Here is a 27,669-nt window from a genome sequence, read left to right on the forward strand (position 1 = left end):
GGGCGGACGCAGGCGAAGGCGGGCGGACGCGGGCGGCGCGTGGCCGGTTGCTGGGGCGGCGCGCGGCTGGTTGCGCGGGCGGAGGAGGGCAGGCGGCGCGCAGCCGGTGGCACGGGTGGACGTAGGCGAAGGCGGGCGGACATGGGCGGCGCGTGGCCGGTTGCGGGGGCGGCGCGGCCGGTTGCGCGGGCGGAGGAGGGCAGGCGGCGCGCAGTCGGTGGCACGGGTGGATGCGGGCTCCGGTGGCACGGCGGAGGCGGACATCGCGCGACGGGGGATGGGGCGTGGAAGCCGGCAGGGGCGGCGGCGGGGGATGGGGCAGGGGCCGGTGGCGCGGGGGTCTGAGAGGAAGGGGCCGGGGCCGGTGGGCTAAGGTGGGGGGCGGCGGATGAGATGGTGTCGGGCGCCGGTTGTTGTGGATCATGAGCAGAGAGAGAAGGGAGAGAGACGTGGTGTGGGTGGGTGTCGGGAGGATAAGGGAGAGAGAGACAGTGGTGGGGGCGCATGGGGCGTGGGGCGTGGGGGGCGCTGTGGGGTGGGGCGCTGTGGGGAGTTGGGATGAGTGGACTAGATCGTGCCATGTCATCGATCCATGTGATCGATCCGCGTCTTGTGTTTCTTCTTTGCCGTCTGTAAAAAAAACCGCAGACGGCAAAGTGCTCACTTTGCCGTCTGCTAATAAAAACACATACGGCAAAGATTCTTTGCCGTCTGTGAGAGCAAAAACTGACGGCAAAGATTCTTTGCTGTCTGTGATTTGTTTCACAGATGGCAAAGTGCGCTCTTTGCCGTCTGTGTTTTTTTCGCAGACGGCGAAGTATATTTTGCCGTCAGTTTTTCTTTGCCGTCTGGTGATAACGGCAAACCTTTCTTTGCCGTCTTGCCCGATGAAAAGCTGGCGTCAAAGACGCCCCCTGACGGCAAATTAGCTGTTTCCCGTAGTGACGGCGACAGCCGCCGCACTAAAAGTTATCCGAAGAGAAAGCTACTTCCTGAATTCGACGAGGAGGCCTTAGAGCCCTCGCATTCCAAAGGTGAGAGAGCCACACGGTCGGATAGACGACCCCATGGCTAGCATAAAGCGGCAAGCAGCGCCGCACTTAAGCCGGCATGCGACCCACTTAAGGACTCGCATCATGGCCCAGCCAGGTCCATTTACGGGCCAAGAAAGCAAGCTCCCGTAAGCAATGTAGTAAAGCCATTATCAGAATCCGGCACACCCAAATACAGGGGTGCCGCACACCCCCTATGTTTCACCGATGAGGTCCTGGATTATGAATTTCCAGCGGGATTCAAACCCGTAAACATAGAGGCATATGATGGAACAACAGACCCTGGAGTCTGGATCGAGGATTATATCCTCCACATACATATGGATAGAGGAGATGACCTCCACGCCATAAAATACTTACCCCTCAAGCTTAAAGGGCCAGCCCGGCATTGGCTCAAAAGCCTTCCTGAAAACACAATCGGAAGTTGGGAAGAGCTCGAGGACGCTTTCCGAGCAAATTTTCAAGGGACCTATGTCCGCCCTCCGGATGCAGACGATCTTAGTCACATAACTCAACAGCCCGGAGAGTCAGCTCGGCAATTCTGGAATAGATTTTTTACTAAAAAGAATCAGATAGTCGACTGTTCGGAGGCTGAAGCCTTAGCGGCTTTCAGGCATAATGTCCGAGACGAATGGCTCGCCAGACACCTCGGCCAAGAAAAGCCAAGAACAATGGCCGCACTAACAAGCCTCATGACCCGCTTTTGCGCAGGAGAGGACAGCTGGTTGGCAAGATGCAGCACCAGTGACCCAAGTACATCCGAAACTAGGGATGGAAACGGAAAACCGCGACGCAATAAGGACCGTCGCTGGACTAAGGAAAAAAGTCCGAAGAGCATGGCAGTCAACGCCGGATTCAAAAGCTCACGACAGAGTCAGAAAAAGCCGCCCCTCCAAGATAACAGGGACGACCTATCCAACCTAAACAAAATCTTGGATAGGATATGTCAAATACACAGCACTCCCGGAAAGCCTGCTAACCATACCCACAAAGATTGTTGGGTTTTCAAACAATCTGGCAGACTCAACGCCGAACACAAGGGGCTCGACACACCAAGCGAAGACGAGGATGAACCCCAAAAGCAGAGTACCAGGAAACAAAAGAATTTCCCACAAGAAGTAAAAACAGTAAACTTACTCCACATAACAGAACGTGCGGCGCCCATAAAGGTACGCGCCCCACGGCCTATCCCAAAGGAATCCCGCCACTGGTTGTCAAAACCAATCATCTTCGATCATCTGGATTATTCTAGAAGTGTCAGGAACCCAGGCTGGACTGCCCTGATACTCGATCCAATAATTGGCGGACTCCAGTTTTCAAATGTCCTTATGGATGGTGGCAGCGGACTCAACCTGATATATCAGGACTCAATCCACCACATGGGGATCGACCCAAAAAGAATTCGCCACAGCAAAACCTCCTTTCAAGGAGTAACGCCAGGTCCGGACACCCATTGCATGGGTTTTCTCCGGCTCGAGGTTATTTTCGGCTCTGCCGATAACTTCCGTCGCGAAAAGCTGACTTTCCACATCGTCCCATTCTCAAGTCGCTATCAAGCACTACTGGGACGCGAAGCTTTCGCCCGCTTTAACGCAATACCGCATTATGCATCTCTTACGCTTAAGATGCCCGGTCCACGCGGCATCATCTCCTTAAACGGGAAGCAGTGAGAACACCTCCCCCAAGCGGAGGATTGTGCGGCCACTTTAACAGCCCCACAATACACTGGCTTCACCAGCCAGAACATCGGAACAGGTCATTAAGACCACGGACACGGATAGACGAGTCCGGCACAAAAGTATCGTTGATAAAGGCTTAGTGGCCATATCCCCCTGCACTAGGGGCTTCACACGTATAAAATAAGAGACAATAAAGCTCAATTTTTCATATTTTACTTTACACTTTGTTTATTTCATATAACTTTTGTTCGGCACGCCCCTTTTTCAACTTAGTTTCTCTCTTTTTACAGATGAACATCGTGCTGCGCCCGTCCAGGATACGGCACAACGGAGACATAGTCGCAGACGTGCAGTAGGGACCCGTTCCAAGGATTCTTTTCAGATTAAGACCCTGCGTAAACCTTTTTTACTGTCTCTTGTTGATACACATCCCCTGGTTCTATGACCAAGGAGGAGGCTGGCGTCTTGGCATGTGGCCACGTCAGAATTCTTGCGTGTACCTGGACACTAGGGGCTTATACCTCAGAGCGTTACCTCGCCCGCTCTCATAAAGACCGAATACCTTAGGGAGTGTTCGGCGTCGCGAGTTTGGCCTTATATGCATCAGCTCTGAGTCATGATTTTGGTCAAATGTTGGGTTGCCCGGATCCTGTGTTCGGCCGCCTTACGTTCCGCTCTATCGGCTAAGGCGGCACTAGGAGAACTACTGCGATTGTGCCCTGGTTCGGCCAGGCGAGCACCTAAGTAGAGAAAGCCGAAAACCGACTGTCATGATATGGCGTGAGACTGGTCAACCACTCGATGACTCTCTGGAATCTGTAGGATTCCTCCGCATTAACGAAGGGCCGTTTCCCGGCCAGGCACATACGCGCCCCGAATTCGGGCGAGCACAGTCGCCACCAGGGGCTACCTAAATAGTCCCCTTGTCAAGCTCCTATGGCTAAGTGAAAGTGTTAAAGCATTATAGTCCGGTTGCCTAGCTCGCTGCGCTATCACCTCCTTTGTAGGACCAAGACGTTGGATTAAGTGTTAAAATGCGCCTTCTGCGAGCACCCCCGCACTATGTGCGTGGGGGCTGAAGCCAACGAGTGCAATCTTTCAGATTTTTACATATATCTTAAAACGGCTGCACAGGAGGTGTTCCAAATACTTGAAGGCACAAGTATAAAAGGCTACTACAATTCATCAAAATATTGCTTTATAATTACATATGCTATCAGAACATAGCATCCTTCGAGCACTGCGTCTCTATTACACGAGCGCCTTCAAGGACTTCCTGAAAATAGTGCTCGGAGGGTACTCGGCTTTTGTCCGAATCTCGGGATGCAACAACGGTGGTCTCCATCTCTACCCAGTATGTCTTGACACGGGCAAGAGCCATCCGTGCACCCTCTATGCATGCTGACCTCTTCATCGCATTGATACGTGGCACCGCGTCAAGGAATTGCTGCACCAAGCTGAAATAACTCTTCGGCTCCGACCTCCCCGGCCATAGATGACCCATGACGTACTTCATGGCGAGTCCGGACAATCTATTCAGTTCGGCCCATTGAGCCAGACGATCGTCCACTGCCAGTGGACGCTCTGGATTCTGGAACTGCGACCAGAAAAGCCTTTCCACTTCGCGATCTTCTTGATCTCGAAAGTATTCGGTCGCATCAGCAGCAATCGCTGCCAAATCCAGACAGGTGTCCTCCGCACTCCACATCCGGTCCAACGGAGCAAACTTCGGATCGCAAAACTTCCTCCGCAGCATAAAGGGCTTTCCAGCCGCAATCTGTCCGGCCTGACGCAGCTCCTCCTTCGCAGCACTCATCGCAGAGCGAGCATCCTTGGCATCAGCAACGGCCTTCTCTAAGTCCGTCTGTCTTGCCCGGTCTTCTTTCTCAAGAGACTTGCAACGGTCAGCAGCACTTTTTAACTTCACGGCCATCACGGCCATCTCCTTCTTGCTTCGCCAGTGAGCAGCCTGTTCGGCTCGCAGCTCTTCATGGGCCTTCTCGGCAGCTGCATCACTTTCCTGGTTTATTCCTTAGCTCGGGCAAGTTCCGCCCGAAGACTCTCCACGGCGGCCGCACCATCTGCGTCAAGCACATACATTGTAAGATACTGGCATAAAGCTCCTCTTACCAGATGCCGCCCGAGGAATTGCATACCTTGAGCCTCATCAAGCTGCTCATTGGCGAGCGCGATGTCGACATCTGCCATGTCAAGTTGCCGCTTTAGTTCGGCAAAATCATTAGTTTGGCTCGATTCCGGACACTTCGCCACCTGTATACAAAGGCAACATTTTAGACCTGGGATTATGATCCTCTGCGCGACGTCAATTTTGACAACGCACAGAGTCTCAGGGGCTATTATCTACACAGGGCGCATCTTGTTTATGCGCAACTGACAAAGAAGTACATTATCAAACGTACCTCAAAACCTGTCAGCAAACTTCTGACGGCCTCATGCAATACGCTTTCCGCGTACGAAATCCTTCCAATCACCGTACCCATCAATGCACGGTGCTCCTCTGAGATAGAAGCTCGCCCCAGCAGAGTCATCAGCTCCTCCGACCGCGCATCGGACGGCGCCGGACTCGTCCTATGACCTCCATCGAAGGCCGAACGCGAAGAACCTTGGGGGGACATATGGCTACCTTCCACCCCTGCCGGATTCGGAGAAACCCTCCGCGACGACACCTCAGGGTCGCCCGCCTCGCCAGGTGGTACGGCAGGGGGAGGCGTTCCACTCTCCATCATCTCCGGAAGAAGATCCCCCGAAGACGAACTCTACTGAGAAGGGCTGAGGTCCTAGCTACAAAGTAAAATTTCGGTTAATCTTCTCAAATAAAAAGCAAGGATTTCTCTCATCCCTCTAAAGGAAAATCTTTCTCTACTTACGGCTCGCTGGAGGGCTGATCCCTTTGAGGGCGTAGTTTGGCCGAGGATCTCCCCGGCATCGGACCCTTTGACGAGGACTTTTTCCCCCGCTTTGAGGCCATGGTCTCCGGGTCGTTAGAGGCGGCCCTCTTCTTCCCCTTAGGAGAGGAATTGTCGGTTCTTCCCTTCGGAGCAGCCTCCTTCAAGGAGGCCATAGTTTCCTTGTCCTCCCCCTCACTTCCCTCCAAAGGCACGATCTTCAACATCCTAACTAGCACGGGATCCGTCCTGGTCTCAGGAAGGGGAGCCGGACACCTGGTCAGCTTTGCCTTCGCTATCCACTCCTGTTTAAAAGGACAGCTCTTTCAGGGGCGAATTTATGACAATTTTACGGATAGCGAGTCCGGGCACAAGGTTACTTACTTGAGTATCCGGGCGATTGCAGCTTAAACCTGCGTCCTCGGTCAAATCCGGACACATTGCTTGTGATCCGAAGAACATTTTATACATCTCCACGGGCATTGCACCCATAAAATGCTGGAGAGCTCGTGGTCCCTCCGGATTAAACTCCCACAAACAAAGGGAGCGACGTTTGCCGGGCAATGTTCGGCGAATCAGCATGACCTGCGTCACCTTGACCAGGTTGAGGTCTCTTTCTAAGAGATCCCTAATGCAGCCCTGCAACAAGGGCACGTCTTTGGATAACCCCCAATCTAATCCTTTGTTGACCCATGACGCTAGCCGTGGTGGGGGGCCCGAGCGAAAGGCAGGAGGCGCCACCCACTTGGTGCTCCTGGGAGCGGTGATATAGAACCACTCTCGTTGCCACAAGCCGAGCTCCTCTTGAAAGGAGCCCTCGGGCCATGAAGCATCAGCATTCTTACTTATGAAAGCGCCTCCGCACTCTGCGTGCCATCCCTCGATCATCTTCGGCTCCACTCCAAAAGTCTTGAGCCATAATCCGAAGTGAGGAGTAACACGGAGGAACGCTTCGCACACAACGATGAATGAGGAAATGTGGAGGATGGACTCTGGGGCTAAGTCATGAAATTCTAGCCCATAATAGAACATCAGCCCCCTCACGAAGGGATCCATCGGGAAGCCTAACCGCCGAACGAAGTGAGACATGAACACTACGCTCTCACCGGGCTGGGGACTGGGAATAGCCTGCCTTTGAGTAGGCAACCTATGCAAAATTTCGGCGGTCAAGAACTTCGCCTCTCTCAACTTTAGCACGTCCTCCTCCGTGATGGAGGAGGGCATCCATCAGCCTTGAAGATCGGAACCGGACATTGTCGAAGGTCCGAAGCGCCTGGAATCTGGAGCCTAGGGTGTTGGAACTCGAGGCGACGGGCGAACTTGTTTTGAGATTGGAGAAAAGGAGTAAGGCCTTGGTCTCTTTATAAGAGGTTGAATACCAGGAGCCCTCCCCGTAACCGTTTGGGACTCGCCTTTAATCGAGAAGACATGCTAACGGGCACGATTGGGTTACCCACGTCCGTATTGATGAGAATCCCGTAAATAAAGGGGACACGATCTCTTCTTTGACAAGACGTGCCAAGGAAACCGCCTAGCAAAACACGCTGAGGTGGAAAAGTGAAAACGATTCGAATAAAGGCTTGGCCATAGTGTGATGTCACGCTGCGGAATACGTCAGCGGATTAGATTTGTGTTAATATTATTCTCTCTGTGGCAATACGTGGAAACTTATTTTGCAGAGCCGGACACTACTATTGGTGTTTACAAACTTTGATGAAGAATTTGGAGGAGGAACCCGCCTTGCAATGCCGAAGACAATCTACGCGCCGGACTCGTCGTCATTGAAGCCTGGTTCAGGGGCTACTGAGGGAGTCCTGGATTAGGGGGTGTTCGGGTAGCCGGACTATACCTTCAGCCGAACTCCAGGACTGTGAAGATACAAGATTGAAGACTTTGTCCCGTGTCCGGATGGGACTTTCCTTGGCGTGGAAGGCAAGCTTGGCGATGCGGATATTCAAGATCTCCTACCATTGTAACCGACTTTGTGTAACCCTAACCCTCTCCGGTGTCTATATAAATCGGAGGGCTTTAGTCCGTAGGACAACTTCATCATACAACAATCATACCATAGGCTAGCTTTTAGGGTTTAGCCTCCTTGATCTCGTGGTAGATCTACTCTTGTACTACCCGTATCATCAATATTAATCAAGCAGGACGTAGGGTTTTACCTCCATCAAGAGGGCCCGAACCTGGGTAAAACATCGTGTTCCTTGCCTCCTGTTACCATCCAGCCTAGACGCACAGTTCGGGACCCCCTACCCGAGATCCGCTGGTTTTGACACCGACACCCTTTCCTTCTCCAACAAGGCAAGAGGGGGGAGTCCTACTCCCGGCAGGAGTAGGACTCCTCCAGGCGCACCCCTAGGGCTGGCCGCACCTCCCCCTCTCCCTCCTTTATATACGGGGGCAGGGGGACACCCCATGACACACAAGTTGATCTTCGTGATCGTTCCTTAGCCGTGTGCGGTGCCCACTTCCACCATATTCCACCTCGGTCATATCGTAGCGGTGCTTAGGCGAAGCCCTGCGTCGGTAGAACATCATCACCGTCATCACGCCGTCGTGCTGACGAAACTCTCCCTCAACACTCGGCTGGATCGGAGCTCGAGGGACGTCACTGAGTTGAACGTGTGCAGAACTCGGAGGTGCCGTACGTTCGGTACTTGGATCGGTCGGATCGGGAAGACGTATGACTACTTCCTCTACGTTGTGTCAACGCTTCCATTGTCGGTCTACGAGGGTACGTAGACAACACTCTCCCCTCTCGTTGCTATGCATCACCATGATCTTGCGTGTGCGTAGGAAATTTTTTGAAATTACTACGTTCCCCAACATCTATGGTTACCACTCAAGTAGAACAAGTACTTAAGGCTCAAAATGATTTGCTCAATGAATTAAATAGTAAGAATAATGATTATGCTGTTAGAGTGGCTACTAGAACTGGTAAAATGACTCAGGAACCTTTGTATCCTGAAGGCCACCCAAAGAGAATTGAACAAGATTCTCAGAGAAATAATATTGATGCACCTAGTCCTTCTAAAAATAAGAAAAATAAAAATGATAGGACTTTGCATGCTTCTAGTGAACCTATTGCTGAAACACCTGAGAATCCAAATGATATTTCTATTTCTGATGCTGAAACACAATATGGTAATGAACATGAACCTAATGAAAATGTTAATGATGATGTCCATGATGATGCTCAACCTAGTAATGATAATGATGTAGAAATTGAACCTGCTGTTGATCTTGATAACCCACAATCAAAGAATCAACATTATGATAAGAGAGACTTTGTTGCTAGGAAACATGGTAAAGAAAGAGAACCTTGGGTTCAGAAACCCATGCCTTTTCCTCCGAAACCATCCAAGAAAAAGGATGATGAGGATTTTGAGCTCTTTGCTGAAATGATTAGACCTATCTTTTTGCGTATGCGATTAACTGATATGCTCAAAATGAATCCTTATGCTATGTAAATGAAAGAAATTGTCACAAATAAAAGAAAGATACCGGAAGCTGAAATTTCCACCATGCTTGCTAATTATACTTTTAAGGGTGGAATGCCAAAGAAACTAGGAGATCCAGGAGTACCCACTATACCATGATCCATTAAAAGAAACTATGTTAACACTTCTTTATGTGATCTTGGAGCCGGTGTTAGTGTTATGCCTCTCTCTTTAAATCGTAGACTTGATTTGAATAAGTTGACACCTACTGAAATATCTTTGCAAATGGCTGATAAATCAACTGCTATACCTGTAGGTATTTGTGAGGATGTGCCTGTTGTGATTGCAAACGTTACTATTTTAACAGACTTTGTTATTCTTGATATTCCCGAGGACGATAGTATGTCTATTATTCTTGGAAGACCTTATTTGAATACTGCAGGGGCTGTTATTGATTGCAACAAAGGCAATGTCACTTTTCATGTTAATGGTAATGAGCATACGATACACTTTTCGAGGAAACAACCTCACGTCCACAGTATCAATTCTATTGGAAAAATTCCATTGATTATTTTTGGAGGTTTTGAATTTCCTCTTCCTACTGTCAAGAAGAAATATGATATTCTTATTATTGGGGATGTGCATATCCCCGTTGAGGTAACATGGTGTTATTCGAAATTTCTCTGGTTCCATGTTATTCGAAAAGAGTTTGTTAACAAGACTTGATCAACCTTGTTAGTGGATTCCTTTTGGTGAGCATGAGATGGATGAAACTAGAAAGCACAACCTTTTGTACCCTCCTTTTACCTTCTGTTATTTAGTTGAAATAAAGTAAAAATAGCATTTTTCTGTCTGTTTTCTGATTTATCCGTGCAATATAAAAATACCTCGAAAATAAAAGTTCTCCAAATGCCCTGAAAATGGAATATGATTTTTTCTGGAATATTTGAGAATATCTGGCACTGAGAACACAGCAGGGGGAGCAAGCACCTGGCCACGAGGGTCCACGGCGAGCCCACCCCTACAGGGCGCGCCCCCTGCCTCGTGGGCCCATGATGGCTCCCCTCCACTTATTCCTGCACCCACACACTTCTTCTTCCTCCCAAAAAAATCACCATCCAGCTCAAGCACGAGTTCTAGCTCATTTTGCTGCGATTTTCGATCTCCTTGCTCAAAGCACCTCTCACAAAACTTCTTGGGGGGATTGTTCCTTGGTATGTGCTACCTCTTGAGCACTGCGTTTGATTTCCCCGAAGAGGAAAGGATGATGCAGCAAAGTAGCGTAAGTATTTCCCTCCGTTTTTTAGAACCAAGGTATCAATCCAGTAGGAGGCTATGCGCGAGTCCCTCATACCTACACAAAGCAAATAACTCCTCGCAACCAACGTGAATAGGGGTAGTCAATCCCTTCACGGTCACTTACGAGAGTGAGATCTGATAGAGATGATAGATAATATTTTTGGTATAAAGATGCAAAGTAAAATAAAAGGCAAAGTAAAAAAGCAAAGCAATAATAAAGTGATGGAAGATTAATATGATGAAGATAGACCCGGGGGCCATAGATTTCACTAGTGGCTTTGTCGGTGTCAAAACTGGCGGATCTCGGGTAGGGGGTCCCGAACTGTGCATCTAAGGCAGATGGTAACCGGAGGCAGGGGACACGATGTTTTACCCAGGTTCGGGCCCTCTTGATAGAGGCAAAACCCTACGTCCTGCTTGATTTATTCTTGATGATATGGGTATTACAAGAGTTGATCTACCACGAGATCGGAGAGGCTAAACCCTAGAAGCTAGCCTATGGTATGATTGTCTGTTATTGTGTCCTACGGACTAAAACCGTCCGGTTTATATAGACACCGGAAAGGGCTAGGGTTACACAAGGTTGGTTACAAAGGAGGAGATATACATATCCCTATTTCCTAGCTTGCCTTCCACGCCAAGTAGAGTCCCATCCGGACACGAGACGAAGTCTTCAATCTTGTATCTTCATAGTCTAACAGTCCGGCCAAAGGATATAATCCGGCTGTCCGGAGACCCCCTAATTGAGGACTCCCTCAGTAGCCCCTAAACCAGGCTTTCAATGACGATGAGTCCGGCACACAGTATTGTCTTCGGCATTGCAAGGCGTGTTCCTCCTCCGAATACACCATGAAAGAATTTGAATACAAGGATAGTGTCTGACCCTGCAAAACAAGTTCCACATACTACCGCAGAGAGAATAATATTTTCACAAATCTTAATCTGCTGACACGTTTTGGCAACATGACATCATGCCATGGCTCGGTGATTATTCGAACCGTTTTTGTTCAACCAGCACCACACATAACGCGAGGCGGTTTCTTGACACGTCTTGTCAAAGCAGAGATCGTGTTCCCCTAATTATGGGATTCTCATCAATACGGGCGTGGGTAACCCAACCGTGTCTAGGACTCCTAGATTATAGGCAAGTCCCAAACTTCCACAGAGAGGACACTTGATATTCACCCTCGTTATAAAGGGACAAGGTTTTTACTTTTTTCCCTCCTGTGCTCAATTGAACCCTTCCCCCGCCTCGAGTTCTAACACCCAAAGCCCAGGTCAGGTGCTTCGGACCTTCAATCATGTCCGGATCTAGCCTTCAAGTCCGGTGGATGCCCTCCTCCGTTATGGAAGAGGATATCAAGAAATTAAGGGAGGCCAGATACCTGACCGCCGAGGTTTCGCATCGGCTGCCTGCCCGAGGGCAGGTCGTCCCTACTCCCGAACCCAACGAGAATGTTGTGTTCATCTCCCACTTCCTCCGAGGTCTAGGCCTCACTCTGGATCCCTTCGCTAGGGGTTTGATGTTCTATTACGGGCTAGATTTCCACGATCTAGCCCCGGACTCCTTTCTCCACATCTCGGCATTTATTGTCGTATGTGACGCCTTCCTCCGCATTACCCCTCACTTCGGCCTGTGTCTCAAGACCTTTGACGTGAAGCCGAAGATGGTCGAGGGGCAGTGATACGTCTCCGTCGTATCTACTTTTCCAAACACTTTTGCCCTTGTTTTGGACTCTAACTTGTATGATTTGAATGGAACTAACCCGGGCTGATGTTGTTTTCAGCAGAATTGCCATGGTGTTGTTTTATGTGCAGAAAACAAAAGTTCTCGGAATGACCTGAAACTCCATGGAATATCTTAGAATAAATAATAAAAAATCCTCGCCAAAGATGAAGACCAGGGGGGCCACACCCTGTCCACGAGGGTGGGGGGCGCGCCCCTCCCCCCTGGGCGCGCCCCCCTACCTCGTGGGCCCCCTGGTGGCCCTCCGACGCCAACTCCAACTCCATATATTGGCTTTCGAGGAGGAAAAAATCAGAGAGAAAGTTTCATCGCGTTTTACGATACGGAGCCGCCGCCAAGCCCTAATCTCTCTCGGGAGGGCTGATCTGGAGTCCGTTCGGGGCTCCGGAGAGGGGGATTCGTCGTCGCCGTCATCATCAACCATCCTCCATCACCAATTTCATGATGCTCACCGCCGTGCGTGAGTAATTGCATCGTAGGCTTGCTGGACGGTGATGGGTTGGATGGGATTTATCATGTAATCGAGTTAGTTTTGTTAGGGTTTGATCCCTAGTATCCACTATGTTCTGAGATTGATGTTGCTATGACTTTGCTATGCTTAATGCTTGTCACTAGGGCCCGAGTGCCATGATTTCAGATCTGAACCTATTATGTTTTCATGAATATATGTGAGTTCTAGATCCTATCTTGCAAGTCTATAGTCACCAACTATGTGTTATGATCCGGCAACCCCGAAGTGACAATAACCGGGACCACTCCCGGTGATGACCATAGTTTGAGGAGTTCATGTATTCACTATGTGTTAATGCTTTGTTCTGGTTCTCTATTAAAAGGAGGCCTTAATATCCCTTAGTTTCCAATAAGACCCCGCTGCCACGGGAGGGTAGGACAAAAGATGTCATGCAAGTTCTTTTCCATAAGCACGTATGACTATTTACGGAATACATGCCTACATTATATTGATGAACTGGAGCTAGTTCTGTGTCACCCTATGTTATGACTGTTACATGATGAACCATATCCGGCATAATTATCCATCATTGATCCGGTGCCTACGAGTTTTCCTTATACTGGTTTACGCTTATTTACTTTTCCATTGCTACTGTTACAATCACTACAAAAATACCAAAAACATTACTTTTGCTGTCTTTACTTTGTTACCGTTACCACCACTATCATATTACTTTGCTACTAAACACTTTGCTGCAGATACTAAGTTTCCAGGTGTGGTTGAATTGACAACTCAGCTGCTAATACTTGAGAATATTCTTTGGCTCCCCTTGTGTCGAATCAAAAAATTTGGGTTGAATACTCTACCCTCGAAAACTGTTGCGATCCCCTATACGTGTGGGTTATCAAGACCTTTTTCTGGCGCCGTTGCCGGGGAGCATAGCTCTATTCTTTGAGTCACTTGGGATTTATATCTGCTGGACACTATGAAGAACTTGAAAGACGCTAAGACAAAAATTTATCCCTCAACTACGAGGGGAGGTAAGGAACTGCCATCTAGCTCTGCACTTGATTCACCTTCTGTTATGAGTAAGCTAGCGACACCTAAACCTACTACTGCTATGAATTCTGATATGTCGCATGTTATTGATGATGCCACTTCTGCTATGCATGATACTTATGATGAAACTACTTTTATGCTTGATACTACTGTGCCACTTGGTGAATTTCTAGATGTGCAAATTTCTAAGTCTAGAGAAAGAGAAATTAGTGAACCTGAACACGATGATGTTAGTGATGATGAACCTATGCCTGTTATTCCTAAGGGTTATCTTTTTAATAATGAATCTTATGAAGCTATTCTTGCTTGTCCGGATAAACCTGAACGTAAGAGGTTACTAATTAAGTGGAGTAAGGAATCTTTTAGAGGTACGATGAGACCCGACCCTGCTTTTGCTACTTCACCTATCTGTGTTCCTGATCAGGATTATTATGATATTACTGTTGATCCAGATATAATTACTTTGGTTGAATCTGATCCTTTTTATGGCTATGAATCTGAAACTGTTGTGGCACATCTTCGTAAGTTAGATGAAATAGCTGCCCTGTTTACTAATAATCTGAGATCGCGCCACTTTTATATACTCAAAATATTTCCGTTCTCATTAAAGGGTGATGCTAAGAAATGGTTTAATTCTCTTGATCCTGCCTGTGTGCAAAGTCCCCAGGATATGATTTATTACTTCTCTGCTAAATATTTCCCTGCTCATAAGAAACAAGCTTCTTTGAGGGAAATATAAAATTTTGTGCAAATTTAAGAAGAGAGTCTCCCACAAGCTTGGGGGAGGCTTCTCAAGTTACTTAATGCTTTGCCTGATCATTCTCTTAAGAAATCTGAAATATTTGATATCTTTTATAATAGACTAACTGATGCTTCCAGAGATTACGTGGATAGTTGTGCTGGTTCTCTTTTCAGGGAAAGAACACCGGATGACGCTGAAATTTTGTTGAATAATATGTTGGCAAATGAAAATAATTGGGCACCTCCTGAGCCACCTCCCGAGCCAACTCCTGAGCCAGCTCCTAAGCCAATTACTGAGCCTATTCCTAAACCAACTCCGAAGAAGAGAGGTGTTCTATTTCTCAGTCCCGAAGATATGCAAGAGGCAAAGAAATCTATGAAAGAAAAAGGTATTAAAGCTGAAGATGTTAAGAATTTACCTCCTATTTAAGAAATACATGGTCTTAATTTACCGCCTGTTGAAGAAGTATATGATCTCAATTACTTATTTACTGAAGAACCTCCCGATATCACGACACAAGTAGTAAAGGTAAATTCTCTCTATAGATATGATAAAGTTGAAGTCCCTCCTACTAAAATTGCTAGTCAGTGCTTGGATGAGTTTGATGACTTTATGTTTAAGCAAGATGACTTTAATGCTTATTTTGGTAGACAATTAAAGCAGAATACCTTTATGATTAAACGCTTGAGTGATTATATGGATAATATTAGAGGTGAACTTAAACTTGTTAGCAAACATGCTTCTATGGTTACCACTCAAGTAGAACAAGTACTTAAAGCTCAGAAAGAAATGCTTGATGAAATGAATAGTAAGAAAAATGATTATGCTGTTAGAGTGGCTACTAGAACTGGTAGAATGACTCAGGAACCTTTGTATCCTGAAGGCCACCCTAAGAGAATCGAGCAAGATTCTCAAAGAGATAATATTGATGCACCTAGCTTTTCTAAAAGGAAGAAAAAGAAAAATGATAGAACTGTGCAAACTTGTAGTGAACCTATTGCTGAACCACCTGATAATCCAAATGATATCTCTATGTCTGATGCTGAAACACAATCTGGTAATGAACATGAACCTAGTGAAAATGTTAATGATGATGTTCATGATGATGCTCAACCTAGTAATGATAATGATGTAGAAGTTGAACCTGCTGTTGATCTTGATAACCCACAATCAAAGAATCAACGTTATGATAAAAGAGACTTCGTTGCTAGGAAACATGGTAAAGAAAGAGAACCATGGGTTCAGAAACCCATGCCTTTTCCTCCGAAACCATCCAAGAAAAAGGATGATGAGGATTTTGAGCGCTTTGCTGAAATGATTAGACCTATCTTTTTGCGTATGCGATTGACCGACGTGCTCAAAACAAATCCTTATGCTAAGTATATGAAGGATATCATTACTAATAAAAGAAAGATACCGGAGGCTGAAATTTCCACCATGCTTGCTAATTACACTTTTAAGGGTGGAATACCAAAGAAACTTGGAGATCCAGGAGTACCTACTATACCATGCTCCATTAAAAGAAATTATGTTAAAACTGCTTTATGTGATCTTGGAGCCGGTGTTAGTGTTATGCCTCTCTCTTTATATCGTAGACTTGACTTGAATAAGTTGACACCTACTGAAATATCTTTGCAAATGGCTGATAAATCAACTGCTATACCTGTCGGTATTTGTGAGGATGTACCTGTTGTTGTTGCAAATGTTACTATTTTAACGGACTTTGTTATTCTTGATATTCCCGAGGATGATAGTATGCCTATTATTCTTGGAAGACCTTTCCTTAATACTGCAGGGGCTGTTATTGATTGCAACAAAGGCAATGTCACTTTTCATGTTAATGGTAATGAGCATACGGTGCACTTTCCGAGGAAACAACCTCAAGTTTATAGTGTCAACTCTATTGAAAAATTCCATCGATTATATTTGGAGGTTTTGAATTTCCTCTTCCTACTGTCAAAAAGAAATATGATATACTTATTGTTGGGGATGTCCATATCCCCGTTGAGGTAACATAGTGTTATTCAAAATTTCTCCGGTTCCATGATTATCGGAATGAGTTTGTTAACAAGACTTGATCAACCTTGTTAGTGGATTCTTTTTGATGAGCATGAAATGGATGAAACTAGAAGCACAACCTTCTGTACCCTCTTTATATTTTCTGTTCTTTAGTAGAAATAAAGTAAAATAGTATTTTTCTGTCTGTTTCCTGACTTATCCGTGCAATATAAAAATATCCTGAAAATAAAAGTCCTCAGAATGCCATGCCAATTTAATATGATTTTTTCGGGAATATTTAAGGATTTTTAGTGCAAAAATTACCGTGGGGGGAGCTGCCACCTGGTCACGAGGGTGGAGGGCGCGCCCTACCCCCCTGGGCGCACCCCCTGCCTCGTGGGCCCACGGTGGCCCTCCTCCACTTATTCCTGCACCCATCTTCTTCCTCTGTCTCGCACAAACCCGAAAAACCAACTCAAGCTCGTGTTCCAGCAACTTTTGCTGCGATTTTCGATCTCCTTGCTCAAAGCACCTCTCGCAAAACTGCTTGGGGAGATTGTTCCTTGGTATGTGACTCCTCCATTGGTCCAATTAGTTTTTGTTCTAGTGCTTTATTCATTGCAAATTTGTGCTGCATAGGTGACCATGTTCTTGAGCTTGCATGTCAAATATATATGGTTCCAAGTAGTTCTAATGCTTGATATATGCTCTAGGCACTTGTATGAGTAGTTGCTATTAATCTTATTGAAGTTGGTTCACTTTTGTTTGAAGTTACTAAAAATTTCAGAATTATTTTCAGAGAAAACAATATGCTTAGGAGGATGTTCCAAGGTGGTTCTTCAAGGAAGCAAGGTCCCAGACTTGCAATGCGTGATGGTGACGAGGAACCACCAAGAGACGCTCTCGTGAGGCCCTGTGAACGGCCTTCGGAAAATTTTATGAATCAAGTGGGAATTAAAGAAGAATTTTACGCATATGTGCGTAATGCCGGTCTTGAGGACTTTGAAGCTGATAAATGCCCCCAGTATCGTTATCTCACAAGTTCATTTGTGGGGAGGTTTGATTATTCATCTTCGCGTAATTCTCCTTCAGTCATGTTTGACCTTTATGACAAGTCTTATACCATGGACTTAGAGGATTTCACTCGTGCATGCAAACTTCCATCTTGGGGTAGTATCAGGGATCCCCCTAAATCTGAATATAGAGATTTTCTTGCTAGAATAACTGTGGGGGAATCTAGAGATATAGCACAGGCCACTATAGGGAGCATTCACTTTCCTGCTATACATCATTTTGCTCTCTTCATTGATAGATGTATAACTGCTAAGGATGAAGCATGTCACATGTGTGCCCCTAATCTCAGCATTCTCAGAAGTGCTGTGTTAGGCGACCAAGCTTATCATATGGGAGCCATTGTAGCTCGTAGGTTGCATCTTAATAGACGTAACGGAGATTTCTTTGGAGGAATTTATGCAACCCGCTTAGCTAATTTTCTTGATGTAGACATTCGTGAGGGTGATGTGGATTTGCCCACTTCTTATTTAGATATTGATCCTATGTTTTCCCACCAGTTCATTGAGAGGACTGGACCACCTTACCAGTATCGACTAATCTTTGACAGACGGCGTGTGGTCCGTGTTGCTCTTCCTGCTCCTACCTTCTTTGATTTTCAGGCGAGAGGAAGATATATTATTACCAGAGAGGAGGCAGATGAGTACGAGAGGGGAGTGGAAGCAGCCCACGCCGTGCTGCTGCTCAGCAGGCGGTAGCCGCTGCATCGCAGTACGACCCCAGCTTCACCTACGGATATCAGCCAGGTTATCCCTGGAAATAGACCAACTTAGGCCAAAAGCCTAAGCTTGGGGGAGTACGTATTTCCCACCGACATTACATTCATGTTCACACTCATTGCTAGATGTCGGTGCTCATACTCTTTCATTGTAATATCCATGCTAGTTTATTTTCCTTTTTCCTGCTTTCTTCTTGTGTGTTTAATAAACCTTAAGAAAAACAAAAAATTAGTGTTAGTCTACTTTCCATGCTTTTAGTAGAATTAAAAAGAAAACCCAAAAATATTTCCCGTCCTTCTTTTGCTTGTTGGGAGCTTTCCCGTGTAAATAGTTTTTATTTTTGTTTTCCTTTCTTTGGGGGTCGAGAAGACTATATTGAAAATGCTTAGTAGCTCTTATATGCAAGATTGTTTATTTAACTTAGAGCCCATATTACTTGTCTTCTCTCTTGACTTGAATGCTTGCAGATTCCAGCTTAGTCCAATGCATGTGCACTCTTATTATTATACACACCGTTCGGTCGTGCAAGTGAAAGGCAATAATGATGATATATGATGGACTCATTGGGATGAGAAAAGCTGGTATGAACTCGACCTCTCTTGTTTTTGTAAATATGATGATTCATCGTTCCTGATTCAGCTATTATGAAGTAAACATATTTGCAATGACATTTAGAGATTATAGTTGCTTGTGCCATGCTTGATTAGCTATGAGTTATAATGGTTAACCTTGCGTGCCAACATGCTATTGAGATGAGTATGATGTGGTATGATAGGATGGTATCCTCCTTTAAATGAATTGAGTGACTCGACTTGGCACATGTTCACGCATGTAGTTGAATCAAATCAACATAGCCTTCATGATATTTATGTTCATGGTGGATTATATCCTACTCATGCTTATATTCGGTGTGAATTAATTTTAATGCATGTTTACGACTGTTGTCGCTCTCTCAGTTGGTCGCTTCCCAGTCTTTTGCTAGCCTTCACCTGTACTAAGCCGAAATACTGCTTGTGCATCCAAACTCCTTAAACCCCAAAGTTGTTCCATATGAGTCCACTATACCTTCCTATATGCGGTATCTACCTGCCGTTCCAAGTAAATTTGTATGTGCCAAACTCCAAACCTTCAAATGAAATTCTGTTTTGTATGCTCGAGCAGCTCATGTGCAACTATGGCTGCCTATATCTTCCATGCTAGGTGGGTTATTCTCAAGAGGAGTGGACTCCGCTCCTCATTCACGAGAAAGGGCCGGTAACCGGGATGCCCAGTCCCATGATCCAAAAAGATCAAAGCAAATCAAAATAATTAAACAAAACTCCCCCTGGGACCCGTTGAATGTTGGAGGCACTCGTTGTTTCGAGCAAGCCATGGATTGATGCTTGTGGAGGAGGGGGAGTATAAACCTTTACCATTCTGTTTGGGAACTGCCTATAATGCATGTAGTATGGAAGATACAGCCATCTCATGGTTGTTGCGTTGACAGTGAAAGTATGCCGCTCAAAATATTATTTATCTCTATTTCAAAAATCCCTGCTTCCCTCTGCGAAGGGCCTATCTATTTACTTTTATGTTGAGTCATCACCCTTCTTATTAAAAAACACCCGCTGGAGAGCACACTGTCGTTTGCATTCATTATGATTGGTTTATATTGGGTATGACTTGACTGGATCTCTTTTACCATGAATTACAATGTTTAGTCAGTCCTTGATCTTTAAAGGTGCTCTGCATTTATGTTTTGCGGTCTTAGAAAGGGCTAGCGAGATACCATTTTGTTATATCATGTTATGATTATTTTGAGAAAGTGTTGTCATCCGAGTTTTATTATTATGGCTTGCTAGCTGATTATGCTATTGATATGAGTAATTGTGAGACCTACGTGTTATTGTGAGTATGGTTAGTTCATAATAATTGCTGAAACTTGAATGCTGGCTTTCCATGTTTACAACAAGAAGAGCAAACAGAGTTTGTAAAAGTTTTTCTTTTTCTCTTTCAGTTTGTCAACTGAATTGCTTGAGGACAAGCAAGGGTTTAAGCTTGGGGGACTTGATACGTCTCCGTCGTATCTACTTTTCCAAACACTTTTTCCCTTGTTTTGGACTCTAACTTGTATGATTTGAATGGAACTAACCCGGACTGACGTTGTTTTCAGCAGAATTGCCATGGTGTTGTTTTATGTGCAGAAAACAAAATTTCTCGGAATGACCTGAAACTCCATGGAATATCTTAGAATAAATAATAAAAAATCCTCGCCAAAGATGAAGACCAGGGGGGCCACACCCTGTCCACGAGGGTGGGGGGCGCGCCCCTCCCCCCTGGGCACGCGCCCCTACCTCGTGGGCCCCCTGGTGGCCCTCCGACGCCAACTCCAACTCCATATATTGGCTTTCGAGGAGAAAAAAATCAGAGAGAAAGTTTCATCGCGTTTTACGATACGGAGCCGCCGCCAAGCCCTAATCTCTCTCGGGAGGGCTGATCTGGAGTCCGTTCGGGGCTCCGGAGAGGGGGATTTGTCGTCGTCGTCATCATCAACCATCCTCCATAACCAATTTCATGATGCTCACCGCCGTGCGTGAGTAATTGCATCGTAGGCTTGCTGGACGGTGATGGGTTGGATGGGATTTATCATGTAATCGAGTTAGTTTTGTTAGGGCTTGATCCCTAGTATCCACTATGTTCTGAGATTGATGTTGCTATGACTTTGCTATGCTTAATGCTTGTCACTAGGGCCCGAGTGCCATGATTTCAGATCTGAACCTATTATGTTTTCATGAATATATGTGAGTTCTAGATCCTATCTTGCAAGTCTATAGTCACCAACTATGTGTTATGATCCGGCAACCCCAAAGTGACAATAACCGGGACCACTCCCGGTGATGACAATAGTTTGAGGAGTTCTTGTATTCATTATGTGTTAATGCTTTGTTCTGGTTCTCTATTAAAAGGAGGCCTTAATATCCCTTAGTTTCCAATAGGACCCCGCTGCCACGGGAGGGTAGGACAAAAGATGTCATGCAAGTTCTTTTCCATAAGCACGTATGACTATTTACGGAATACATGCCTACATTATATTGATGAACTGGAGCTAGTTCTGTGTCACCCTATGTTATGACTGTTACATGATGAACCATATCCGGCATAATTATCCATCATTGATCCGGTGCCTACGAGTTTTCCTTATACTGGTTTACGCTTATTTACTTTTCCATTGCTACTGTTACAATCACTACAAAAATACCAAAAACATTACTTTTGCTGTCTTTACTTTGTTACCGTTACCACCACTATCATATTACTTTGCTACTAAACACTTTGCTGCAGATACTAAGTTTCCAGGTGTGGTTGAATTGACAACTCAGCTGCTAATACTTGAGAATATTCTTTGGCTCCCCTTGTGTCGAATCAACAAATTTGGGTTGAATACTCTACCCTCGAAAACTGTTGTGATCCCCTATACTTGTGGGTTATCAAGACCTTTTTCTGGCGCCGTTGTCGGGGAGCATAGCTCTATTCTTTGAGTCACTTGGGATTTATATCTGCTGGACACTATGAAGAACTTGAAAGACGCTAAGACAAAAATTTATCCCTCAACTACGAGGGGAGGTAAGGAACTGCCATCTAGCTCTGCACTTGATTCACCTTCTGTTATGAGTAAGCTAGCGACACCTAAACCTACTACCGCTATGAATTCTGATATGTCGCATGTTATTGATGATGCCACTTCTGCTATGCATGATACTTTTGATGAAACTACTTCTATGCTTGATACTACTGTGCCACTTGGTGAATTTCTATATGAGCAAATTTCTAAGTCTAGAGAAAGAGAAATTAGTGAACCTGAACACGATGATGTTAGTGATGATGAACCTATGCCTGTTATTCCTGAGGGTTATCTTTTTAATAATGAATCTTATGAAGCTATTCTTCCTTGTCCGGATAAACCTGAACGTAAGAGGTTACTAATTAAGTGGAGTAAGGAATCTTTTAGAGGTAGGATGAGACCCGACCCTGCTTTTGCTACTTCACCTATCTGTGTTCCTGATCAGGATTATTATGATATTACTGTTGATCCAGATATAATTACTTTGGTTGAAACTGATCCTTTTTATGGCTATGAATCTGAAACTGTTGTGGCACATCTTCGTAAGTTAGATGAAATAGCTGCCCTGTTTACTAATAATCTGAGGTCGCGCCACTTTTATATACTCAAAATATTTCCGTTCTCATTAAAGGGTGATGCTAAGAAATGGTTTGATTCTCTTAATCCTGCCTGTGTGCAAAGTCCCCAGGATATGATTTATTACTTCTCTGCTAAATATTTCCCTGCTCATAAGAAACAAGTTGCTTTGAGGGAAATATACAATTTTGTGCAAATTGAAGAAGAGAGTCTCCCACAAGCTTGGGGGAGGCTTCTCAAGTACTTTAATAGTGAAGATATACTGCCTTACCTCTGAGGAAAATAACCGAAGCATTTATCTTGCAGTTCGGATCTTAGCCCATCTCAGTAGAGCTCGTCTTCGGGGGATCTTCTTCAGGAGATGATGGAGAGCGAAACGCCTCCCACGGACTCCCCTGCTCAAGAAGTGGGCGACCTTGAAGTGTCATCACGGAGGGCCTCTCCGGATCCGGTGAGGCCAGAAGATAATCCTATAGTCACCCGAAGTCCCCAGCATCCGGCTCTCAAAGAGAGCAAACAAAAGAGTCTGGCACCGTCTGGTATGCGGTCGGATGTACTGAGGGAGCTGTTGGAGCGAGCGGCCATCTCAGAAGAACACCGTACGTTGATGGGTACAGTGATGGAAAGAATTTCGTCCGCCGAAAGCGGATTGCATGAAGCCTTTATGAGTCTACTGACGGGCTTTGAGGTACGTGAAATGATATACTTTTTGATAGTACCGCACATTTTTAGGTGTGCCCTGTGTAGATAGTAGCCCCTGAGACTCTGGTTGTCGTCGAGAACGGCAACGAACAGAGGATCATAGTCCCAGGTAATAACCATACCGCTTTATGTGCAGGTGATGGGAGCTCCGGTGGCTGGCCGGGCTAATGAGTTTGCATAACTAAAGCGGCAACTAGATGCGGCAGATGCTGACATCGAGCTTGTTAACAAGCGGCTTGACGAGGCACAGGGTAAGTAATGTTTTCTGGTGAATGTCACATAGTAAGAGCAGCATGATGCCAGTATGTTTAATATGTTGTGACTGCAGATGGAGCTGCCACCATGGAAACCCTTCGGGTGGAACTTGCCCGATCCAAAGAACAAGCAAGGAGTAGTAATGCGGCTGCTTTGAAGGCGGCCGAAGAGTTAAGAGCCGAAAAGGCTGCACATTGCGAGAGCAAAGATAAAATGGCCAAGATGGCTGTAAAGTTAAGAGACACTGCCGACCGTTGCCAGTTCCTTGAAGAAGAGAACCGAGCAAAGGCAACGGACCTCGAAAAGGCCACGATGGCGGTCAAAGACACCCGCTCTGCCATGAGGGCAAAGAAGGAAGAGTTGCGTGAGGCTGATGATATTGTGGCTGGGAAGCCCTTTTTGCTGCGGAGGAAGTTTGGATATCCGCGGTATGCCCCTCTGGATCGGCTGTGGAGTTCGGCAGACGCATATGGCGAGTGCTGTCGATGCGGCCGAATACTTCCGAGATCAAATAGATCGTGAAGTGGACAAGCTATTCTGGTCACAGTTTAACGTTCCAGAGCGTCCGCTTCCGCTAACTGACCGGCTTGCCGAATGGGCCGAACTCAATAGATTGTCCGGACTTGCCACGAGGTCCGTTGTAGATCATCTGTGGCCAGAAAAGCCGAAGCCGAACAGCTATTTCAGCTTAGTGCAGCAGTTCCTTGGTGCAGTGCCGCGCATCAATGCGATGAAGAGGTCGGCGTGCATAGAAGGCTCGCGGATGGCCCTTGCCCATGTCAAAGCATACTAGGTGGAGATGGATGCTACCACTGTTGCGGTGCAGGGTTCGGCCATAGGCCGAGTGGCTGCCGAGCACTATTTTGATGTTCTTGAGGGTTCTCGTTTGATAGAGGCCCGGTACTCGAAGAATATTATGTTTGAGTGACATGTATTCCCATTGTAAAAGCAATGTTTTTATGAAATTTATCAAGGCTGTATTTATACGTTTGCCCGAAAGTAATATGATGCCTCCTGTGCGGCCGTTTATGTATACATGTGTATAACCTGAAAGATTGCAGTCGTCAGCTTCAACCCCCATGCATATAATGCGGAGGTGTTCGTAGAAGACGCGTGTTCACACTTAACCCAATGTCTTGGTCCTATTAAGGAGGTGATAGCGCAGCGAACGAGGCAACCGGACTATAATGCTTTAACACTTTCACTTAGCCACAGGAGTTTGACGGTGGGGCTACTATATAGCCCCTGGTGGCTCTGCACTCTCCCGAATTCGGGGTGCATACATGCCTGGCCGAGAAACGGCCCTTCGTTAAGGCGGAGGAATTCTAACATTCCGATAGGTCATCGAGTGGTTGACCAGTCTCACACTATATCATGACAGTCAGTTTTCGGCTTTCTCTACTGAGGTGCTCGTCCGGATGACCAGGGGCACAATCGCAGTAGTTCTCCTAGTGCCACTCTAGCCTATAGAGCGGAACGTAAGGCAGCAAAACACAGGAGCCGGGAAAACCCAACATTTGACCAAAGACATGATTCGGAGCTGATGCATATAAGGCCAAACTCATGACGCCGAACACTCCCTAAGGTATTCGGTCTTTATGGTATAAACCGGGCCTAAATAGTGCCCTTTGTAGAAGCCCCTGGTGTCCAGGTACGGGCATTATTCTGACGTGGCCACATGCCAAGACGTCAGCATCCTTCTCAATTATACTGAGAATCCGAGGGATGTGTATCAACAAGAGACACTAAAAAAGGTTGATGCAGGGTCTTAATCTAAAAAGAATCCTTGGAACGGGTCCCTGCTGCACGTCTGCGCCTGTGTCTCCGTTGTGCTGTATCCTGGACAGGTGTAGCACGATGGTCATCTATAAAAGAGAGGAACTTAGGTGAAAAGTTGTCTTGCAAAAAGGTAGGTTGTATCAAAGAAACCATGTACAATTCAAGATGAGTAAAAATTGCCACTTGTCTGCGCACGTTGAGCCCCTTGTATTTGTAATTGGGGTGTGGCCATCAAACCTGTATGAATTACATATAGCTGCGTCGGACTCGTCTAACCGTGTCCGTAGTCTTGACGACCTATCGAATATTTTAGTTGGTGAGGTCGTTCTAGTGTGCGGCTACCAAGGCAGCCGCACTCTCTTCGGCGTGCAGGGATCGCTCAATATTTCCATTTACTGTAATGATGCCACGTGGACCGGGCATCTTAAGCGTGAGGGAAGCGTAATGCAGTATTGCATTAAAGCGAGCGAAAGCTTCATGTCCAAGTAGTGCTGGATAGCCATTTTGGAATGGAGCAATGTGGAAGGTTAGATTTTCGCTACGGAAGTTATCGGGGAAGCCGAATATAACCTCTAGTAGAAGGGAGCCCGTGCAATGAGCCCCTGGGCTTGGCGTTACTCCTATAAAGGTGGTATTGCTGTGGCAAATTGTCGTTGGGTCTATCCCCATTTTGCGGATTGTGTCCTGATATATCAGGTTTAGACTGCTGCCACCGTCCATCAGGACTCGTGTGAAGTGGTATCCGTCAATTATTGGGTCTAATATCAAGGCAGCCCATCCTGCACGCCGGATACTTGCTGAGTAATCCCGATGGTCGAAAGTGATCGATTGAGACGACCAGTGGTAGGACTCCGCGGTGATAGGCCCTTGGGCATATTTCTCTGGGAGTGCCGCTTTATTTCTCCTCTTGGTCACGTGTAACATGTTCACTGTTTTGACTTCTGGTGGAAATTTTTTTTGTTCCCCAGTGTCTTGCTTGAGAGGCTCATCCTCGTCTTCGCTTGGTGTATCCTCCCCCTTGTGTACGGCGTTGAGCTTGCCGGACTGCTTGAAGACCCAACATTCTCTGTGGGTATGATTAGAAGGTTTACCAGGGGTGCTATGGATCTGACATATTTGGTCCAGAATTTTGTTTAGGCTGGACAGTTCATCTCTGGTGCCTTTAGAGGGCGGCTTTTGCTGACCTGGCCGAGAGCTTCTGAATCCGGCGTTTACCGCCATGCTCTTCGGGCTGTCTTCTTTATTTCGGCGCTTATTATCTTTGCTGCATCGTGATTTCCCCTCTCCATCTCTAACTTCGGATGTACATGGGTTGCTGGTGCTGCATCTGGCTAGCCAGCTGTCCTCACCCGCGCAAAAGCGGGTCATGAGGCTTGTTAGTGTTGCCATTGTTCTCGGCTTTTCTTGGATGAGGTGTCTGGCAAGCCATTCGTCGCGGATGCTGTGCTTAAAAGCTGCCAAGGCTTCGGCGTCCAGACAGTCGACTATTTGGTTCTTTTTAGTAAGAAACTTGTTCCAAAGCTTTCGGCCTGACTCTCCGGGTTGTTCAGTTATATGACTCAAATCGTCCGCGTCTATAGGTCGGACATAAGTCCCTTGAAAATTTGCCTGAAAAGCGTCTTCGAGCTCTTCCCAGCTTCCAATGGAGCTTTCGGGGGGGGGGGGGGCTTTTAAGCCAGTGTCGAGCTGGCCCTTTGAGTTTGAGGGGTAAATACTTAATGGCGTGGAGATCAACTCCTCGAGCCATATGGATATGGAGGATATTATCCTCAATCCAGACCCTAGGGTATGTCGTTCCGTCGTATGCCTCTATGTTTACAGGTTTGAATCCCTCTGGAAATTCATGGTCCAGCACCTCGTCGGTGAAACATAGGGGGTGTGCGGCACCCCTGTATCTGGGTGTACCGCGTTGTTCGGATGTTTGTTGTGTTGCATCATATGCTGGAGCGCGCTTGCGTGGTCCATAGATGGATCTGGTTGCGCCGTCCTTTTGATGCGAGCCCTCGCGTGGATCGCGTATTGGCTTATGTGCGGCGTTGTTTTCCGCTCTATGTTGGCCGTGAGGTCGTCGATCCGGCCAGATGGCCGTTTTAATTTTTGGTTGCGGGGGATCTAAGGCCTCCTCATCGAATTCAGGTAGCAACTTCCGCTTCGGGTAGCTCTTGGTGGGGTGATTACCACCGTACTTCGCTGCTGTGTTGAGAACTTTACTCCATCTAATTCTGAGTGTGTCTTGCGCAGCCTTGAGCCTTTGCTTCTGCTGTTTTAGAGTCCTCGCGGTGGCAACGAGCCTTTGATGGGCATTCTGTTGCTCCGGGTGTCTGTCCGGTGTGATGTCGTCCGGACTATTATCTTTGACAGAGTTGGGTTGTTCGGTTTGATTCTCCGTGTTGCCGTGGTCCGGCGATGGTTCACCCTACTCTAGCGCTGGGTCTATATGATCGTTGTTTCTGCCGAGGCGGGATTTGGAGCGGCGCTTACGCCGCCGCTTTGACTGCTTCTCGAGGGGACAACCCTTTGTTGCGTCCTTCCGTTCCTCGTCGTCGTCTTCTTTTGGTGTGTCCACCATGTATACGTCATGTGATGA

The 27,669-nt window shown here is 46.5% G+C and overlaps 1 pseudogene; it reads left to right on the forward strand.

Annotated features, from left to right (window-relative positions):
- The first annotated feature begins 277 nt into the window (after positions 1–277).
- The window catches only part of LOC147958401 (uncharacterized), a 45,912-nt pseudogene continuing 18,520 nt past the window's right edge, over positions 278–27,669 (forward strand).

The sequence above is a fragment of the Triticum urartu genome, chromosome 7A (genome assembly GCF_056163025.1).
Source record: "Triticum urartu cultivar PI428250 chromosome 7A, HENAU_Tu73, whole genome shotgun sequence".
Taxonomy (NCBI): Eukaryota; Viridiplantae; Streptophyta; class Magnoliopsida; order Poales; family Poaceae; genus Triticum; species Triticum urartu.